General features: G+C 53.0%; 1 protein-coding gene across 3 annotated transcripts in view; it reads left to right on the forward strand.

Moving 5' to 3' along the window:
• The window catches only part of TNS3 (tensin 3), a 214,654-nt gene that overhangs the window by 7,832 nt on the left and 188,931 nt on the right, over positions 1 to 17,891 (forward strand). The gene's annotated exons all lie outside the window — the stretch shown is intronic.

The raw sequence follows: 17,891 nt of genomic DNA on the forward strand, positions 1-17,891 counted from the left end.
TCTGAGGCGTCGCTGAACACGTGGGAGGGGGGGTGGGTGGGGCCTGAGGACGCTCCCTGGTGACGGTGTGCACTGGGGGTTTCCTGGGGACCCACCAGCTGTCATTTTCCTTCCTTGTTATTCTTCAGCTACTTCAGCCTTAGGAGGAGCCTCAGTCCAAACAAAGCATTTCCCTCCAGTCCAGCCCCGACCTCCCCCGACATGAAACTGGGAAGGGGGTGGGCTGTGTCCCCATCGCCACAGCCCCCTGTGCCCTTCCTGATGCCCTCTGGGGTCGGGAGTCTCTCTCCCCTCAAATCTGAGCTCTTCCAAGGACAAGAACAAAGCCTGCTGCTTTCATTTCTGTAACATAAGAGCTTTCAGGTCACTTGGTCCCTGGAGCCTCTGTGTCGCCCCCGCATCCACAGCCCATCCCGCACGCATCACAAACCAAGGACACGGTCCCACCCCCGGATGGGAACATTCTAGAAGCTGATTCCTCACTGGGAGAGAGGGACATGCTCGCATGTTTCCTCAGGGTTTCAGTAAGTTTTCCAGCCCCACCACTTCCCTTTTTCTGGAAGGTTCTCTCTGCAATTTACTCCATTAACTTCCAGGCGAGGCCCGTTGACGCTTCTCTCAGACTTGAGAATCTAGCCCACTGTTAATTTCTTGGAAAACAGCCACATTTCAAGTTGTCCTGTTATGGAAAGTTGCCAGTAAGTGCCCGCTCGGAATCCAGGCAGGCTCCCTGACGAGAGCGGTGAACACTGTCCTCTGCTCGATGCACAAAAGAATGTTCTCTTTGGACAGAGCGAGTGGTGGGGTTTCCTTGCAGCCCACACTGTAAAAATGGCAAGAATTATTTCCTTTGTCTTCCGCTCAAAATGGATCCAGTGTTGATGCAGACTCACCAGGATGTGTAATCTCTTGTCTAATATTTAAATGAGGGTTTTGTTCTTGGAAAAGTGCTGGGCACCCAGCAGACCCCTGTGGGGACGAGTCTCCCGTCCCACTTATCGGCTTTCTTTCCCGCCGGTCCAAGATCACGTTCACAAAGTCTTTCTTTGGGACTGAGTGCATTTAAAAAACCCACAAAAACAGTCCAAATTCTGGAGGGGTGTTTCCATCCGCGTCATGGTAGGCGTGGTGCCAGAAACCCACCGTTCGCTGTTGGGAGAAGGGATGGGCCAGGTGACAGCAGGAGGCTGACCGTGCTTGAGGGTCACGTGGTCTCTGCCCGTCCACTGGCCCGTTTGGCCCTTCTCTAAATGGGCAGCGACCCTCTGGAGGGCCGAGGTGTGACTCCATCACCTGCCTCTGTTTCCCGAATGCACTCTTCTGGTCCCAGCCTGATGAGGATGTGGCGCGTGGCCCAGAACAGGCAGCTGTCGTTTGCACATTCCCTCCCTTGCTTATCGCTTTCATGCACCTGACACTGACCGAGCGCCGGCTGTGCCCCAGGGGCTCGTCACTGTCACCACGCTGCAGGAAGGGGGCAGCAGGGTCCACTGGCTTGCTGGCGGGGGTGGACTGGATGTCGCAGGGAGGGCTGCCAGGGGTCTGCCCCTCCGCGGTGGTCTCTTCCTTGGGTCCCTGAGCGCTGTCACTGCCCGGCTGGTCTCCCGTCTCCAGAAAGTCCCGAGAGGAGTCCCCAGGCCCCATGGGGTCCCAGCGCATGCCGAGGCCCCGCAGGGGCAGGCAGCAGTGGGCGGTGGGGGCCAGAGCATCAGGGGAACCCTGCTTCTCTTCCTCTTTGGGCCGCGGCTGGCCTGAGGCCTTGTCGAAGACCAGCAGGCGATGTCACCCGCCCCACTGGCCGGAGGGATCGGAGGGAGCGAGTCCTCTCTGCACCTGCCCCCGCGGACCTGTGCGGCTCGCCTCAGACACGTGCACCCCTGCTCATTCCACTGTGACCTCTGTGTCCCAGGGACCGGAGACCCAGCCCTGGGGCTCTTTTCTTTTCTTTTTTTACGTTTACTGAGTTCTTTTTCTTATAAAGTATAGTTGACATCCAATATTATATTAGTGTCAGGCAGACAACACAGTGTTTCAGAATTTATGTACGTTACAAAGAGAGCAGTGTTACACATCTGGATACTGTCTGTCACCATACAGAGTGGTTACATATTAGTGTCTGTAGCCCCCAGACTGTATATGGCATCCCAGTGTCTTTCATAAAAAATTTTTTTAATTTAATTTATTTTTATTTTTATTTTTTAAAGATTTTATTTATTTATTTGAGAGAGAGAATGAGATACAGAGAGCATGAGAGGGAGGAGGGTCAGAGGGAGAAGCAGACTCCCTGCCGAGCAGGGAGCCCGATGCGGGACTCGATCCCGGGACTCCAGGATCATGACCTGAGCCGAAGGCAGTCGCTTAACCGACTGAGCCACTCAGGAGCCCAAAAAAATTTTTTAATTTTAATTTTTATTATTTTTTAAAGATTTTATTTATTTATTTGACAGAGAGAGACACAGCGAGAGAGGGAACACAAGCAGGGGGAGCGGGAGAGGGAGAAGCAGGCTTCTCGCTGAGCAGGGAGCCCAATGTGGGGCTCGATCTCAGGACCCTGGGATCATGATCTGAGCTGAAGGCAGACGCTTAACTGACTGAGCCACCCAGGCGCCCCCCCTTTTTTAAATAACTACACATTTGTACCATTTAATCCCCTTCCCTACCCCCCTACTTTCTGGCAACAACCAGATAGTTCTCTTTGAGTCTGTTTATTTATTTATTTATTTATTTATTTTAAATTTCACATATAAGAGAAATCATATGGTATTTGTTTTCTCTGAACGACTTATTTCACGTAGCGTAACACCTAGGTCCACCCATGTTGTTACCAATGGCAAGATCTCATTCTTTCTTGATGGCTGAGTAATATTCCACACCGTCTTTATCCATTCAGCTACCGGTGGACTTTTGGGCTGCTTCCATAGCTTGGCGATTGTAAAGAATGCTACAAAAACATAGGGGTGCATGTATCTTTTCAAATTAGTATGTTTGTTTTTTGGGTAAATACCCAGTAGCAGAACTGTTGGATTGTATGATATTTCTATGTTTAATTTTTTTTTTTTTTTTAAGATTTTATTTATTTGACAGAGAGAGACACAGTGAGAGAGGGAACACATGTAGGGGGAATGGGAGAGGGAGAAGCAGGCATCCCGCGGAGCAGGGAGCCCGACGTGGGGCTTGATCCCAGGACCCAGGGATCATGACCTGAGCCGAAGGCAGACGCTTAACGACTTGAGCCACCCAGGCGCCCCTCTATGTTTAATTTTTTGAGGAACCTCCATACTGTTTTCCAGAATGGCTGCACCAGCTTGCATTCCCACCAACAGTGCACAGGGCGGGGGGTGGGGGTCTCTTTTCTCCACATCCTCACCAACACCTGTTGTTTCTTGTCTTTTCAATTTTAGCCATTCTGACAGGCGTGAGGTGATATTTCATTGTGGTTTGGATTTGCATTTCCCTGATGACGAGTGATGTGGAGCATCTTTTCATGTGTCTGTCGGCCATCTGGATGTCTTCTTTGGAGAAATGTCTGTTCGGGTCCACTGCCCATTTTTTTTTTTTAAGATTTTATTTTATTTATTTGACAGAGAGACAGACACAGCGAGAGAGGGAACACAAGCAAGGAGAGTGGTAGAGGGAGAAGCAGGCTTCCCGTGGAGCAGGGAGCCCGATGCGGGGCTCGATCCCAGGACCCTGGGATCATTACCTGAGCCAAAGGCAGATGCTTAATGACTGAGCCACCCAGGCGCCCCATCCACTGTCCTTTTTTAATTGGATTATTTGTTTTTTTGTGTGTGTGTTGAGTTGTGTTAAGTTCTTTATATATTTCAGATACTAACGCTTTATCGGACATGTCATGTGCAAATATCTTCTCCCATGCCCTCGGTTGCCTTTCATTTTGTTGATGGCTTCCTTCACTGTGTGAAAGCTTTTTAGTTTGATGCAGTCCCATTTGCTTAGTTTGGGTTTGTTGCCCTTGCCTCAGGAGACTGGTCCAATCCATATCCCTAAGACCAACGTGAAGAACTTACTCTTCTAGGCGCTTTATGCTTTCAGGTCTTACTCTCAGGCCTTTAATCCATTTTGAATAAATTTTGAAAAATTTTTTATTGTTATGTTAATCCCCATACATTATACCATTAGTTTTTGATGTAGTGTTCCATGATTCATTGTTTGTGCATAACACCCAGTGCTCATGCAGAACGTGCCCTCCTCAATACCCATCACGAGGCTAACCCATCCTCCCACCCCCCCCCCTAGAACCCTCAGTTTGTTTTTCAGAGTCCATCGTCTCTCATGGTTCGTCTCCCCCTTCGATTCCCCACCTTCATTCTTCCCCTCCTGCTACCTTCTTCTTCTTTTTTTTTTTTTCTTAACATATATTGCATTATTTGTTTCAGAGGTACAGATCTGAGATTCAACAGTCTTGCACAATTCACAGCGCTTACCAGAGCACATACCCTCCCCAGTGTCTATCACCCAGTCACCCCATCCCTCCCACCCCACCCCCCACTCCAGCAACCCTCAGTTTGTTTCCTGAGATTAAGAATTCCTCATATCAGTGAGGTCATATGATACATGTCTTTCTCTGATTGACTTATTTCGCTCAGCATAATACCCTCCAGTTCCATCCACGTCACTGCAAATGGCAAGATCTCATTCCTTTTGATGGCTGCATAATAGTTCATTGTATATATATACCACATCTTCTTTATCCATTCATCTGTCGATGGACATCTTGGCTCTTTCCACAGTTTGGTTATTGTGGACATTGCTGCTATAAACATCGGGGTGCACATACCCCTTCAGATCCCTACATTTTTATCTTTGGGGTAAATACCCAATAGTGCAATTGCTGGGTCATAGGGTAGCTCTATTTTCAATTTTTTGAGCAACCTCCATATGTTTTCCAGAGTGGCTGCACCAGCTTGCATTCCCACCAACAGTGTGGGAGGGTTCCCCTTTCTCCGCATCCCCGCCAACATCTGTCGTTTCCTGACTTGTTAGTTTTAGCCATTCTGACTGGTGTGAGGTGGTATCTCATTGAGGTTTTGATTTGGATTTCCCGATGCCGAGTGATGTTGAGCACTTTTTCATGTGTCTGTTAGGCCTTTAATCCATTTTGAATGTATTTTTGTGGATGGTGTAAGAAAGTGGTCCTGTTTCATTCTTCGGCATGTGGCTGCCCAGTTTCCCAACACCTTTTGTTGAAGAGACTTTTGCCCATTGCGTATTCTTTTCTGCTTTGCCATAGATTCTTTGATCCTATAGTTGTGGGTTTATTTCTGGGGCCTCTATTCTCTCCCATTGATCAATGTGACAGTACCATACTGTCTTGATGACTACAGCTTTGTAGCTATTACTATAGCTTTGTACACTTTGAAATCAGGGAGTGTCAATACCTCCAGGTTGTTCTTTCTTAAAATCCTTTGACTATTAAGGGTCTTTTATGGTTCCAAACACATTTTAGGATTTTTTATTCTAGTTCTATGAAAAATGCTATTGGTATTTTGAGAAGGATTGCATTGAATTTGTAGATCGCTTTGGGGAGTTTGGACATTTTAGCAATATTCTTCCAATCCGTTAGCACGAAATGTCTTTCTGTTTCTGTGTGTCATCTTCAGTTTCTTTCATCAATGTCTTATAGTTGTCAGTGTACAGATCTTTCACTTCCTTGGGTATATTTATTCCTGGGTATTGTATATGGAATTATTTTCTTCATTTGTCTTTTTGATAACTTGTTATTGGCGTATAGAAATGCAACAGATGTTTGTATGTTAGTTTTGTATCCTGTGACCTTACTGGATTCATTCATTAGATCTGATAATTTTTCGGTTGGAGTCTTCAGAGGTTTTGATGTGTAATATCATGTCATCTGCAAATAGTGACAGTTTTAATTCTTTTCCAATTTGGATGCCTTTTATTTCTTTTTCTATTTAATTGCTGTGTCTGGGGCTTCCAAAACTATGTTGAGTAAAAGTGGTGAGAGTGACATCCCTGTCTTGTTTCTGGTCTCAGAGGAAAAGCTCTTAGCTTCTCACCATTGAGGATGATGTTAGCTGTGAGCTTCTTAGACATGGCTTTGATCATGTTGAGGTATGTTCCTTCTGTACCCACTTGGTTGAGAGTTTTTATCATAAATGGATGTTGAGTTTTGTGAAATGCCTTTTCTACATCTACTGGGATGATCACATGATATTTATCCTTCGTATTGTCTTTTTTTTAAAAGAGAGAGAGTTTGCATGTGCAACGGGGCGGGGGGGTGGAGAGGCAGAGGGAGAGGGAGAGAAACAGACTCCCTGCTGAGCGTGGAGCCCAACTTCGGGCTTGATCTCACGACCCTGAGATCGTGACCTGAGCCAAAATCAAGAGTTGGTCACCCAACCGACTGAGCCACCCAGGTGCCCCGTAGCCTTCATATTGTTAATATGGTGCATGACAATGACCAACTTGCAGATGTCAAACCATCCTTGCATCCATGGAATAAATCCCACTTGTCACGGTGAATGATCCTTCTAATGTATTGTTGAATTTGGTTTGCTAGTATGTTTTTGAGGGTTTTAGCTTCTTTGTTTATCAGGGTTATTAACCCATCATTTTCTTTTTTTGTTGTGTCTTTGGTTTTGATATCAGGGTCATTTTGGCCTCATAGACTCAATTTGGAAGCATTCCTTTCTCTTCCCTTTTTTGGAATAATTTGAGAAGGGTCAGTAGTAACTCTTCTTTAAATGTTTGGTAGAATTCACCTGTGAAGCCGTCTCATCCTGGACTTTTGTTCTTTGGGAATTTTAAAATTACTGATTCGATTTCATTCTTTGTAGTCGGCTGTTCAGATTTTCTATTTCTTCGTGATTCAGTCTGGGAAGCTTATATGTTTCTAGGAGTTTGTCCATTTCTTCCAGGTTTTCCAGTTCTTTGTCATATAGTCGTTGGTGGTTGTGTCTTCTGATCCTTTGTATTTCTGGGTGTCAGTTGTAACTTCTCTTCTTTCATTTCTGTTTTTATATATTTGGGCTCTCTCTTTTTTTCTTGATGAGTCTGGCTAGAGGTTTATTGATTTTGTTTATACTTTCAGAGAAGCAGCTGTTAGTTTCATTGATCTAATTTTTTTAGTCTCAGTTTCATTGATATCCACTCTCATCTTTATTATGTCTTTCCTTCTACTAACTCAGGGTTTTGTTTGTTTTTCTTTGTGTAGAGTTAGATTGTTTATTTGGGAGTTTTCGTGTTTCTTGAAGTTGGCTGTATTGCTATAAACTTGCCTCTTAGGACTGCTTTTGCTGCATCCCATAGATTTTGGACCATTATGTTTCCAATTTTGTTTGTCTGGAGTGGGTGCAGCCTGGGGGAGGTTCCCGGGTGCCCTTCACTGGGGCATCTTAGCAGGTCTGCTGGAGCTGGAGTGGGTGTGGACCAGGGCCTCCCGGTGTGAGCGTCACTTTGTTTACCTTGGTGGCTCGGCTGGACCTGGAGCAGACGGAGGCTGGGTGTGTCTCAAGGCAAGCTGTGCCAGGGGTCCTGGGGCAGACTGCTGCCTTGGTGGAACAGCTGGAGCCTGTGTGGGCTAGGGACTTGCACTTGCTGGGGGGGTCCTAGGAGGGCTGGCAGAGTGCCTGGACCCTGCTCACATCTGCACTAAACGTAAAACATGGTCCTGGATGGTGCCTCCAACCCTGGAGAGTTTCCGCATTCCTCTCCTGTTTGGCCAAGGCTCCAGGGTATAGAAGTGGATATCCTTCCCTGACAGCCTCGTTGCCCTTCAAGCCGGGTTTCTCCCCGTGTCCCAGGGTGGGGAGTATGTGCTGGGTCCCCCTGCCACCATGTCCTTGTGCTTTCTGTGCAGTCCCTCTGTTGGCGCGGCCCTCGGTTCGTCTTCAGGAGGAATTGTTCTGTGTGCAGGTGTAGATTCAGTGTGTGTGTGAGGAGGTGAGTTCAGAGTCTCCCACGGTGCGCTCTGGGCCCCAGTGACTCTCCTAACCCACAGAATTATAATTTATTTTCATAATTTCATACCCTGCCGAGTTCCCAAAAAGGATTTGAAAAGCATGCAGAAATAGATACAGCAAGATTAAGTATTTTTTTTTTTTTTTTAAATGCATGACCAAGAGAAACTAAAGATCTGACGGGACCATGGAGCCCGTGGAAGGTCAGCATCCGGTGGGTTCACCACAAAGCCCTGGGGACCGCAGCGATTTGGCCGGGAGCCTCCTGGAAGCAGGGCAGTAAGGGAAACAAATTGTCTTCAAGTACTTCATTGTGTCCATGGAATATGACTAACTGAGTTACGAGAGACAGCATGAACAGGAGCAAGTACGTTACTCTGGAGAGCAGAGATGTATCTGAGACGGAATCCTGAGGGAGGCCTCGACCATCCGTACACCCGGCACAGAGGGCAGGCGGAGCACGCAGTCTCTAACGCCCTTGGTGGCGGCCACGGGCATGGGGACAAAAATGTAGGACTGTAGGAGGAAACGTCCAAGGGATCCAAGGGTCCGCGGCGTCGCCCTTGGACAAAGGTGTCCACGTCCATCTCACCCCTGCCGTGCCTTCTGAGTGCTCTCTGCCCACGGTGGCTTCCCCGGGGCACCGTGGGGGGCCACACTGCTGCGATTTGACAGAAATGGGCCCCCACACTGCTGGCCTAGCGAGTCCTCGCGGATTCCCTCTGCCTCTGAACCAAGGGCGCGTTCTCCGGTCCTGTGAGCAGAAACTGGCCACGTGCGTGGCATGTGGCGGGTGACCAGGCAAGACAATGCCAAATTTTCTGCAGATGATAATTAACTTAAATTTAAAAGTTTAAGCATGAGGAAATACATATAGCAGGATTAAGTATTTTTTTTTTTTTAAACACATGACCAAGAGCCGTGGTTTGGGCAAGACTGCGTTTCCCTTCCACTTGAAAATTTAGTGGCCAAGTTGAGTTGTGCTGACAGCGTACAATGCAAGGATCCCGAAGACTATACAAGGAAAGGCGAACTCGCTCCCTGATGGTTTTCCGATCCGTTGCATGGTGAAATGATAACCGTCGGATATACCAGGGTAAATAACAGACATCAGTACAATGAGTATTATCCATTTCTTTTTTTTTTTTTTAAAGATTTTATTTATTTATTTGAGACAGAGAGAATGAGAGACAGAGAGCATGAGAGGGAGGAGGGTCAGAGGGAGAAGCAGGCTCCCCGCCGAGCAGGGAGCCCGATGCGGGACTCGATCCTGGGACTCCAGGATCATGACCTGAGCCGAAGGCAGTCGCTTAACCAACTGAGCCACCCAGGCGCCCCAAGTATCATCCGTTTCTATGTGATGCAGCTGCTGTGCAACAGGAAGCTCCCGGCGTGGCTCGCGTGGCGTGTCTAGCAGGCAGGGCGGGTCCACGGGTGTCCGGATATGCTGACACGGGGCCGACGCGGCCGCTGGTCCTCGGGGACGAGTGCCGTGCCTCAGACAGCCCTCTCCGTCCTGTGCCCAGGCTCGGGTGCGGCCCCCATCCCATGGGAGCGGCGGGTGGCCGAGCCGTATCCACGAGCACTGTGGACTCCAGGGCCTGCGTCCTGGGCACGTGAAACACCAGTTGTAGGTTCTCAGCTTCCCGTCACTTTGCTGCTGGGGAGGCCGGGGGCGGGCGTCCTTGGGAATCTTGGAGGTGGGGGGCCCTGCTGTTCTGAGAAGTCCCCCCTGTTTCCAGTGAATCTTTAACATGGAGTGGACAGTGCCGCCTTCCATTGGCCACGTTGGCCTCGTTCTTATTTGTTGATTCGGGAGGTGGGTCACGAGGAGAGAGGGTCCCCAACATGGATCAACAGGACTTTCCCACAGGGACATACTTTCCGAGCATGCCCGAGGTCGGATCTCCCCTGCGTGGGGCTCCCTCAAGAGACACGGGCTGACCATCCTGCCCCATGGTGGCCTCGCCGTGTGACCCTGGCCACAGAATTGACCCCCAGTGTCCTCGTGGTGGTGTCATGTTTTGGTGACACGGGAGGTGAGCCCACAGTCCCCAGGAGCGGACATGGAGGTCAGAGGTTAGGGGTTGGCCTGGGGGGACACTTGGTGGCCGAGGGAGGAGCGGGTTTGGGCTGCTGAGCTGGTATGTCTGGGTGCACACTGAGCGGGAGGCTGGGGCTGTGGGGCTCCGTTCAGGGAAGCGGTGGGAGCTGGGGGGAAGGCTGCGGTGGGGACAGAACGTTCATGGGCTCCCCCGGGGTGGTTCATGGAAGGACCGTGATGCCAGCAGGTATGATAGAAGCCTGTGGGGTTGGGGTAGGCGACTCACCGAAGCAGAGTCCTGGGATGCAGAGCCGCAGACTGGAGGCCTCCGGTGTAGCACGGGGACGGAGTCCAGGCTTGGGGTCCTGCTGGGGGCCCCGGTGTGTGTGGACCACAGCTGTCAGAGGTTCGTGGCTTCATCAGATGGCCAGGGCACACATGAGGACATGGGGCCAGGGTCAGCTGCCAGGCCCGCCCCCTCCGAGTCCTGTCTGCCCCTGCTCTTCTTGTCGACCTGAGCCTCAGTTTCCCCAACTGTACAATGGGGCGACTGTTATGTACCAGTTGCGTTTACTAACGCGGAGCGTCGGGACGTCCCCTGAGCTACGGGAAGGGGCTTTCTGAGTGGAAACGCTGCACACCCGAGGGGGAGTGTGGTGCTTGTTTGTGTTAGGGCTTGCTTCCTTGAAAAAAGTACTTCTTCTGGAAATTCTGGACCATTCCGCAGAGCAGAAGGCATGTAGCCTTAGAACCATCGTGCGGGATTTCACCTCTCCAGGTGTATGCTTCTTGCTTCTCTGCCTCTGTCCACCCCCATACTCCCGTGTCCTCTGCCTGCTGATCGCGGGGGCAGCGTCCCCTCCCTGCACACGTGCTGTGCATCCCCGTGACACAGGCCCTGGGCTCGCAGGGCCTCAGGGTCGCACCCGATGGGTGACAGCTCTTCTCTGGTGTCCCCTCCCCCTGGCTGTGCTGTGTCCCGAGTTCCTCGTAGGTGTTAAACCTTGGGGTCTCCGTTCTTGGTGCACGGCCCTGGCATCTGAGTCCCCGCTCTGCCAGGAAGTCCTTGGAAGTCACCGGTGGCCCACATCATCATGCTGCTTCTGCCGTGCTGGGGGATCTCTGCTCCCGTTACTAAAATCTGAGCACGTGTCCCCGGTGTCACGTGTTTACTGAAGGATGCACTCCATGCGGAAGCAGCAGCTGAGCAGCCTCTCTGCATGGAAGTTGGGCATTCGCTTCTTGGGGTCCCTCAAGCTCCCCGGGGACAGTTTGGGCCCTGGCGGATTTCCGATCCTTTTCCCAAGCCCCGGTCCATGGACGGGCCCCTGAGGGTCGTGCAAAGCCCGCTCCTGCCCCCTGGCTTGGACATAACTTCCCCTGTGAGGAAGGTTCCAGAGCTGGCTTTTTCTGCTAGGTGTGTGCAGGGGATGGAGAGGTCAGGCCCAGGAGAGGGGTCACCTCCCAGTGCTGAGTGGCATTGATTGGGGTTATTCTGTCCCGACTTCTGCAGCAAGAAAACAAGAGCCGGTTGAAATTTGCAAGCAGGTGAAGGCCAAGGTGGCAGGGGCCCCGCCTCCAGAGGAGGGCAGGATGAAAGCCTGGCGCCCTTTCCCTGCCCCCGCACCCCGCCTCGCCCTCGCCCGCCCGCCGCAGGGGAGGGGTGATCCGTCTGAGCTTTCAAGTCGGGGCTGACGGACATTTCTGGGGAAGCTGGGGGGCACCCAGAGTCCGGGAGCGCCTGGGGCTGAGGGCGTGGATCCTCCGCGGGGAGGATGCAGTCAGCCCGAAAGGAGCCCAGCCAGGAGCCCAGCCAGGAGCCCAGCCAGGAGCCCAGCCAGGGAGCTTTGCTTGTTGCCGCGGGCTCTGAAAAGCGAAGAGAAACAGCGGGAGGGAGCCGGGGCCGCGTTCTTGGCGGGGACTGCGGAGTTGGCCCAGCGCCGCTTTGATCCTGGGTGCGCTGGGCTTGCTGCAGCTTGCAGCACATGCCCCATCCCCTTTCGTGTCGGGAGCGCTGGGCAAGCGCCTCTCCCTTCTCTGTCGGAAGCATTGCCCCCTCCGCAGCGGGAGGGCTCGCTGGGGCCTCGTCCATGCGGGTGGGAGTGGGCCAGAGGCAGGCACACAGACAGCTGGACGGACGGACAGAGGAGATGTCTTGGGGGCCCGGCCTGCTCACCGCCCACCCCCTACCCGGACCTTCTGAAAAACAGGGCGCCCTTCCAGTTTGTTGGCTTTCTCTGGAAAATTCCATGATGCAGGCTTCTGAACACTGGATGCCATCCCTTAGGGCATGCTCCACGGCATCTCGGGTGGAAGCACTCTTTGTTGGAGGCTGTGCCCGAGGATTTTCCTGGCATTCCTGCCGGCTCCTACTGAAAGCTAGCGGCCGCCCCAGTTGTGGTGATGGTTCAAAGACGGGGGGATTCCGTACGTTTCCAGATGCCGTTGACCTGCCCAGTTGCTGGTGGGCAGAGACAAGTCCGTGCTGGGAGAAGGGAAGTGGGAGGAGAACAATGAGGTGGCGTTTTTGGTTCTCCAGTATTGTGGATATTCGTTTCCCATTTTTGAAAGATGAAAAGATGGAAGACTTGGGCAGGGTGGAGGATTGGGTTAAAATAGCCTGCGTTTGGGTGAAAAGGTCATTTTGTGAGCTCAGAGTTGGCAGGAGCGAGTGGTGCCCTGCTTGCAGAGGGCCCTGCGGGGGGGGGGGGTCGGGCATCCCGCGTTCCTCGTTCACTGTTAGGAAGAAGCCAGGGAGAGCAGAGAGCCTGCCGCTCTCTTGAATAAGGGGCTCGAAACTTTCCCAGACACACGGGAGCCCGTGGTTGGCTCTAGACCTTTCCAGGGAGGGTGTTCTCGGGAGGCTCGGAACCTCTGGATCAGAGGTCCCTCACAGCTGGCCGTCCCCTGCCCACTCACTGTACCGAGCATCCCCGTGACGACCCCAGATGCTCTGGGATGGGCTGTGAGCAGGACAGGGCGTCAGTGGGGTGCAGCGTGGCTGCGGAAGGGCCAGGAGAGATGCCGTCTGGGGGGAGTGGCTGTTAGTGTCCAGGACGTGGATCTGAGAACAACCAGGGGACCCCCTCAGGGCCACCAACTTCCATTTCATGAAATAAAAGGAAATTTTAAAGCATCACGTTTTGATTTAAAAGCTTCTCCAGGCTCTCGCACAGAACCACTCACTAGTGGCCCATCTTACAGGACAGGGTCCTGGGGTTCAGGAAGATCTGCACACGTGCTTCGCACACACAGGGCTGCCTGACCGCCTCCCGCTTTGTGTGTGCACATGTGTGTGTATGCGGCTATTTGCGTCCCCTTGCACGTGTGTCCACACGCACGTGTCCCCTTGTACATGTGTGTGGGTGCGTGCTTGGGTCTGTGTGCAGGCGTCTGCATGTTGTGGATTTCTGGAGTGGAGGCAGAGCGAGCAGGGTTTTTGTCCCCGCTCTTGTTTGTGTTTTCCCAGGCAAGCTGTTTCTCACGCTTGCTGCCCGGCAGACTGCTTCCGGGCTTGGCAAGATTAACGGGAATGCATCTTTAAGTAGTTTTTTTATTTGTCAAATCCCTGCGATTTTGTTAGAATCGATCTTATAGCCAAAACAGCCTCAGGGGAGCCCTATTAAAAAAAGAAATGAAGTAGGTGTGTCCGAAAAATATGCCTCGGATGGGGTGCCTGCAAACAGATGGGCATGCTGCTCCTTTGCGGGGTCTGTGCCCACGTCCCCGGTCCTAGTCCCCGGTCCTAGATTACAGAGCGGGGGAGAGAGCAAGGAAGGCCGGGCATCAGAAGGGCTGGACCTTCCCTGACTGAGATACATTGTTGCCTCTGCTCAGTTGCTCCCATACCAGTTTGTGTTTTCTCCCCTTAGCGGGCCCTAGCAGAAAGCATTCTTTGTTACTGTATCCTCTGTGCAAGGGGAGGATTAATGTTTACGAAAGATTTCCATTTACGGGTTTGCTCATACGGATGCGCCCCTGTGCTGGGTGCTGGGGATGCCGTGTCGCCCCTTTCCCGGTGCGTGGACTCCGGGTCCCTCCTGCTGTCAATGAGGACAGTGTGGTCACCCCTTCGTGCCTGGCGCTTCTGTCTTCAGATCCCTCCTTAGCTGGGCTGGCAGGGGTGTAGGGCCGGGAACATGGATGTTTTTTGTGGTTCTCCATCACTTTCCATGTGTGACCCCAGCTGAGCGCTGGCTCTCACAGGGGGTGTCCTGGCTTCGGTTCTCGACACCGATGGCCAGAGGGTCCCGCTGCCCCTGGCAGCTCTGCTGGAGCCCGGGCCCCATCGCTCCCCCATCCCTCTGACACCCTGAGGTGCCACCTGCCCACCGCCAGGCTTTGAACACCCTCCTGATCTCACGAGTGCTGTGTGAACCCTGCACTGGGACAGAACCATCCTGTCCTCTGCCGCTCCCCGGGCACCTGTCCCCACCTGGTGCCAGCCACCAGCCACATCGTCTCTGGCCACCCGTCCGTCCCCTGTTTCTGTCACAAGGCAGCCAGAGGAACCTTTTTAAACATTTCAAGCCACATCATGGAGCTCCTTTGCTCAAACCATTCCAAGTGGTTCCATTTCCATCTGGGTCACAGGCCAAGTCTGAGCGGGCCCTGCTGGGCATTTGGGGGGTGAGTGCCCCCCACCGAGATGGAATGGAGACTGAGGCACAGGGTGGGTGCCCTGCTGGGAGGCGCCAGACACAGTGACTGGGCTGGGCTGTGCCCTTAGAGCGAGGGGTGCATGGGTCGACTGCCCATCCCATGCACAATGACCCCAGCGTAGGATGTTGATAGTAATAAGGACCTGAAGGAAAATGTGGCAAAAAGGGGAGTGAGCACGGGCAGAGGAGGTGGGCTGTTTTCCATAGGGTGTCAGGCAAGGCCTCTCTGAGGGGGTGACACTTTGGCAGACATCTGAAAGTTGCAGGCAAGGGGTACAGCACGTGCAAATGTCCTGGGACAGCAGCTAGTCCAGCAGGTTAGAGAAGGGCAGGGAGGCAAACAGGTCTGAGTGGGCAGGGGCTGGCCAAGGGGTCTGTGGGCCCTGGATCAGAAGTTTGGGGTTTTTTGTTAAAGGTATCCTTGCAAAAGACGGGGAGAGCCGGAGTGTGGTCATGGCCTGATCCCTGGTCACCATGGCACATCTGGCTGGACTGCAGATGCCAAGACCGTCAACTTGCTGGTGGGACTGGAGACCGGGGCCAGGTCTCTTTTGGTATTTGTTTTGTAGGGTGTGCTGATGGGTTGGCTGTGTGCTAGTTGTGGAGAGAGGGGGTGGGGAGGAGCATGTCTGGGGAGAAAACCCGGAGTTCTGACCCAGAGGAAGGAGGTTAATGATGCCTTGGGGACAGCCCGGTGGAGGTGAGGTGAGGATTACCCAGAGCTCAGCAGTTTAGGAGGAAGGGCTGGAGGCGACAGCTGATGGGGAGCATGCAGAGGAGGGTCCAGGACACTCAGCGGTGCCCAGGGGGCAAGGACCCTTCAAGGGGAACGAGGCCCGGTCTGGGAAGAGGGGAGGTGCCCAGCACGCAGGCTCGTGGAACCCAGGGGAGGAAAGAGCAGTCAGGTGCAGCTGGACACTGGAATAGACGGGAGCAGAGTCGCCTGTGGGTCTGACCGCTGTGGTTGGTTGGGGACTGGTGGGCAGTTCCAGTGGGCGGTTGCTGGGGGTCCTGGAGTGAATGGGACGGTGGGTAGTGGGCACTGGCGGTAGCCAGCCCTTGAAGAAGCTACCCTAGAAGGGGGGCGGGAAGTGGGCCAGCAGCAGGGAGGGGTGGTGTGGGCCAAGGGGGGCCGTCTTTAAAGATGGGGTGTGTGTCTGCTGGGGAAGGTAGTGTAGGGAGGAAGAAGCTGGCGAAGCTCAACAGTGGGAGAACGAGAGCTGGGTCACTCGGTGGGGGGGGGGGGGCTGCTGGGCATCTTAGGTTGTAGCTGATGTGGGTGTCCGTGAACTGGGTGGCCTGCAGTGGGTCAAGGTTTGTCGGGAGCATTGAGCTCCTGTGTGCCCAGGGCAGAGCGGATGGACAGTGGAGGGTGGTGGGTGGTCAGAGGAAGGAAGGAAGGAAGGAACGAATGCACCACCCTTGTGGGGAGGTTTCCTGGAGGCCACGCTGAGCACTCCTTGCGGGTGGGGACCTTGGCTTGTGCCCCTGACCTTCCCCCTCCTAACCTGGAGCATAGCAGGTACACAGCGTGGACCTGGCCAGCTGGTTGAAGGACAGGTGGCCCTGTGGTCCTGTGCTGATGCGGAGGAGACCCCGAGAGCGGGAGCGCAGTCCCCGAACCCGCACTTAGGAGTGTGTTCCTGGTCCGTGTGCACTCTCTCCCCCATGGTGAGAGATTTCGGTGAAAGCGTGCGACCCATCCAAGACCCGGATCCCCAGTCCTCCCCATGAAGGTTCCTGCCCCTAACGGCTCCTAATCCCCGGCCCAGCCAGGCTCCTTCTGAGCCCCTGGAGGTGGCCTCCCTTTTTCCTGCTGCCATCCTCATAGGTCCCTGCTGGCCTGTTTCCCCAGGGGTCTGCTGGCCCCCGTCTCCCACCCTCACCCTTTGCTGCAAGCCTCCAACGCCCCGTTTTCACCAGGGCTGAGTCCCACCCTGAGCCTGGCACCCAGCGCCACCAGGACCACCTCCCCTTGGGGTGCTATCTTCCCTCCGTCCCTCCCACGCAGTAAACTGGGATCCAAATGATAGGCGGGGGGATGGTGGCCGTGAATCACTGTCACTCAGCTAATCAGAAATCAAAGGGCAGCAGATATGAGGCCACAGGCTCCAAGGCCTATCCTGGGCGTGACCGCAGGGTGTGGCCTCCGGTGACCGCCACCTTCAAACCTGGCGTCTGTCTGTATTGACTCACCCCCCTCCCCCGTTCTGCCAGGATTGTGTGCTCAGCATGGGGTGCCCCAGGTGTGCACAGTGAGGGAAGGCATGCGGTCCTGGCCCACGCGGGGCAGGGGGACATGCGGGGACACCAGCCGTGGGGACACCAGCTGCAGGGACACCAGCCACAGACCCTGTGGGCAGTGCCGCTTCTGTCTGATGGGCACGGACAGTGATGCCACAGAAGTCCCGTGCTGACGTGGCGCTGACCTTGGAATAACCCATCCTGAAGGAGGGCGAAGAGGATGATGGATCTAGCATGACAACATACTCTCTAACTTCTGAATTTGTGCTTTTGTAAGCTCAAGCCCAGAACGTATATGGCTTCTTTCCTTTTTAATTTTTTAAAACTTTTCAGAGTGGGGGTGGGGGGCGCGGAAGAGGCAGAGGGAGAGGGAGAATCTTCAAGTAGACTCCATGCTCAGTGTGGAGCCCAACACGGGACTCGATTTCAGGACCCCAGAGATCATGACCTGAGCCAAAATCAGGAGTCGGACGCTCAACCGACTGAGCCAGCCAGATGCCCCGGCCTCTTTCCTTTTTAATGCTTTTCTTCAACCTTCCTTCATCTGGGTCTTTCAGATAATCACAGGGGGAGGTAAATAAAGCCATTCAAGGTAATTTCTACATGGTCTTGCCTTCTGGACGTCCCTTTGCCTGTAGATTTTCTGTTCTCCCCAGTGGAACTGGTTAAAAACTCTTCTGAGCTGTATTTCTGCTTTTCTCAAATTGAGATATAATCGACGTAAAACATTATATTAGTTTCAGGTGTGCAATCGCTATTTGTACATAGTGCAAAACGATCGCCACAATTTGTCTTGTTAATGTACGTCACCACCCAGAAGTCACTGTCCGGCACGCATCCGTCTGTTCTTGCTGCAGTCATTTCAAGCTCGTCTGCTGGATATGGTTTTGACATTTAACTTTTGTTTCCAGGGTATAACGGGCTCATGCTTGTGGCATTAAATTAAATGATTTCATTAAAGTGCTTTGTGGCACTTTTATAAATGGTTGCCGCTAGCTCGTT

This window comes from Mirounga angustirostris, unplaced genomic scaffold (genome assembly GCF_029215605.1).
Source record: "Mirounga angustirostris isolate CCGP_5_RB_7025 unplaced genomic scaffold, mMirAng1.0.hap1 SCAF_12, whole genome shotgun sequence".
Lineage (NCBI taxonomy): Eukaryota > Metazoa > Chordata > Mammalia > Carnivora > Phocidae > Mirounga > Mirounga angustirostris.